We start from the raw sequence: 3,737 nt of genomic DNA, 5'->3' as shown, positions 1-3,737 counted from the left end.
TTCACTGTTTTACAATGTTCCACCTATTACACTATCATGTGATAGTGTAATACTGCCCTTTCCTCGTATTAAATGTCTAGTACTGCATTTAGACAATATGATGGTTGGGATCCTACTTTTAGCGAACTCTCCAATATTTTCAGAATAAATGAATATGGCTATACAGAATCAAATATTTCCTGTTATTAATAAACGTTTATTGTGCCAATTAGAACTAGTATCGTATCTGGAATTTGTAATATAGTTTGTGCGATGATACTTTTCTGTAATTTGATGGCCAATTCTGGTAACATCATTGATTATTATCACTTTAGTCCAAGAGTATATTGTTAACCTCCATTTAGTTAATGGGAGGAATTCTAGTTGTTCTGTGCCCTTTCTTTATTTTCTTGGTTTGGTGTTAAAGTTACAAAATTTTGTATGTGTCACTGCATTGCAAACATGAGAAGTGTCGTTTTCCGGATAAGTCACTGTTGGTATTTGCATGAAGAAATTTGGATAAAATATGAGCCTTTTTTGTTAATAAAAGTCACCGTAGGTATTGATTTTTGCAGAAAATTTTTCCTGTACTGGACTTAGTCTATTTCTTGATCAGTCTGATTTATTTCTTCTCATTCTTTTTTTATTTTGTTTTGTGGAAAGAAAGTGGTCTTAGTAATTATAGAGTTTAAGGGAAAATGCCCTATCACGTTCAAATTATTACAAAATTGAATTTTTGACTCTCGAACTATTAACTTATAAGTTTTAACCCTCCAACTAATTAAAACATTAATTCTAACTCTTCTGTCAACTTGAGTCGTTATGTCTAACAGAGATTAAGGATTCATGAGATGCTAGCAATCCTTAAATTATTACAAAGTTTAACTTTTGACCTTTCAATTATTAACTGATAAGTTCCTTTCCTTCAACTAATTAAAATGTATAGTTCTATTTTTTTCGTCAACTTAAGTCGTAATATCGAATAGAAACATCTATTGATAAAGAATTTGGGATGTGTCCAATTGAGTGTTTGACAAAACAAGAAGGTTTAGATACAATGGTGTAAACTTTAGAAGAATCTTATCATAAAATTGATTATTTGAGAGACTTAGAAAGTTCAAACTTGGAAGGGAACCCAGACTTGTTGGAATATTCCCAAAAAATGATTTGAATGCCAAATATATGTCATTAAGAGAAGCACATGAATCTAATGAATTTGACACAACACCGAAAAATAAGTTAAATTCCAAATGAAGACAACTCAATTAATTCATGTTGCCTATCCTTGCTGGAATTTTCCTATTTAGGGTTTTGAGTTTTAGATTTTCAATTGATTTAGGTCAAGTTCAACAATTGAAGATTTGGTAAATTAGTTTATAAGTCCAATTTTACCCTAGCGTGACCTGTGAAAGATGAAAACACCCCTCGATTATGCCCTTACTGCACACATGGTGATGTTTCTATTTGACATAACGATTCAAATTGATGGAAGATTTATAATTATATGTTTTAATTAGTTTGTGGGGTAAAATTTATCAGTTAATAGTTGGAGGGTCAAAAGTTGAACTTTATAATAGTTTGAGGGACACTGCTACACATGTCATGCTATTTTTGTTAAACATAACGGCTCAAGTTAACGAAAAGGCTAAAATTTTATGTTTTAATTAATCAGAGAGATAAAACTTATCAGTTAATAGTTAGAGAGTCAAAAGTTAAATTTTATTATAGTTTGAGGGCCACTTGAACATTTTGCACTAGAATTTACAATACCTCGCAGTGGTGGTTGGGTAAGCCTTAAGGGTTGTCTTCTTATATGAAAAGTAAATGAAAAAGATATTTTAGCGGTTTGCATTAGGGTGTTACGTCAGGTTTTCATTTGTAATGATCAAGGGAATAGTAAAGTAGAAGGTGCATTAGTTTGAAGAAGAAATGATAATTCAATTGAAGAGCATTTCTTTTTCAAAGAAATGCTAATTTAATTGAAGGTTTTCTTGTCAATCCTTTGCAAAATTAGATATGTACTATTCACCTCAACTTTTATTTTCCTTTGTCGCAAGTTGCTTGGAATACTTAAGTTTGCTTTATATTGTGACTGTTCGACTTACATTTCTCTTTGTCCAATCTTTTTTCTTTTGCTCACAAAAATTGGCTGACCTTTTCCAAATTAAGGAGGCCTGCTAAATATCTTATCCCTTTCTTCTGAGAAAGCACTGATTAATTTTGTTTTGCTTTAAAGTTTTGAAGATTAGGTAGTTACGCAGATGTTTGGTAGGAATTTTGGATTGGCTAATTTGCATCTTTTCTCTTGAGGCTTAGCTAGTAGCAGGAGTACCCTTTAGCATATCTTTGTAGAATGCCTATCAACAGACGTCTCATGTTTGGATTATACTATACTCATTGGAAATTTTGGTACAATTTTTAAGATGATTTTTGTTTTCTGTTTGCCTTCTTGATATTTATCAAATATTTTACTTTGTTCACATACTTGGTTTATAACATTCTTGCTATTGTTATTAGCATTAATCTTCTATGCACTGACTGTGTATACACTGTTATGCTTAGATGAATGCAGCATATGCTAAATTTAAATTTCAAATCTAAATTTCACTTGTACGATGATAGTATATATAAGATTTACTCTTGTTACTATTTAGTTAACTTAAAAATGGAATGAGGTAGCTGTTGTGAAAGGAGGAAACTATGAAGTCTTTCACCTAATTCAATGTATAGTGTGCTATCCTGTCTTCTTTTGGAGCCATATTATGAGAATGTTTCCTAGAGTTTAGCTTTGCTTTTAAGTTATACTAGCTTGAGAGTAAGTGCAATGCACGTGGTGATGTCTTATTCTCAAAATTATAGCTGTAACTAGTAATAGCTGCTTTTTTTTCCCCTAAAATTAATAAAGTAATGAAAAATAGTCTACATTTTATATGTTTTTATTTTATTTTAAATATGAAAATATAGTTTCTGTGGACTTTTTTTTTGAAATATTCTTTAAATTAGTTTTTGATACTTCGCCTATTTTCATTTTACATTTAAGGCATTTATATTGATGTATTGAGCCTAACAGTCACCAATGCTTATAATAATTTCTGTAGGAATTTAACAAATTTAAAATATTAAATAATCAAACTTCAAGTAAATCAAAGAACTTTATATATAAAAAAATCATTGAATGTTCGACTTGAACTTTAATGGTAATAAAAAGACACTCGTCTAACAATCAACTGGAAAATCTTTGATAGCCATGGTTGCACCTTGTGGTTAACCTATGTTCGTCCAACTCTACGCTTAGACTCATCTACTAAGCAACCCAAAACCTTTTGCTAGAACATAACTCTTTGGCCCAAGAAGATTAGCAAGTTTTGAATCTACAAATCTATTTGAATAATTCCTTAACCATGTTTTAAAATAACTACGCATAATTTCTCAAAAAACAAAACATGTGTAAGCAAAATATATTTATTTCCATAAAGGCATTTTATGTGTTTATCAAACTTTTCTCATATGAGACATTGTGTGAAGTATCTTACTTTCGGTATATTAGATAGGTCCATCCCCTCCTCTTTCACCCCAATATAAGGACCAATTGTAACAATGCTGTACTCTTTAATTCAAGAAAAAAAGTATCTTACCTTCAAGGTTTTAATTACATTATTGTGCAAAGTACGTACTTTACCTTTAATGTTGTAACGCCTTGGGCCAAGATCTGACTCAAGAATTTTTGTGCAGAAATCACATATCCAAATGGTTAAATA

Source organism: Coffea arabica, chromosome 7c, assembly GCF_036785885.1.
Source record: "Coffea arabica cultivar ET-39 chromosome 7c, Coffea Arabica ET-39 HiFi, whole genome shotgun sequence".
Lineage (NCBI taxonomy): Eukaryota > Viridiplantae > Streptophyta > Magnoliopsida > Gentianales > Rubiaceae > Coffea > Coffea arabica.
The sequence above is the reverse complement of the archived record's forward strand: the minus strand, read 5'-3'. Positions refer to the sequence as shown.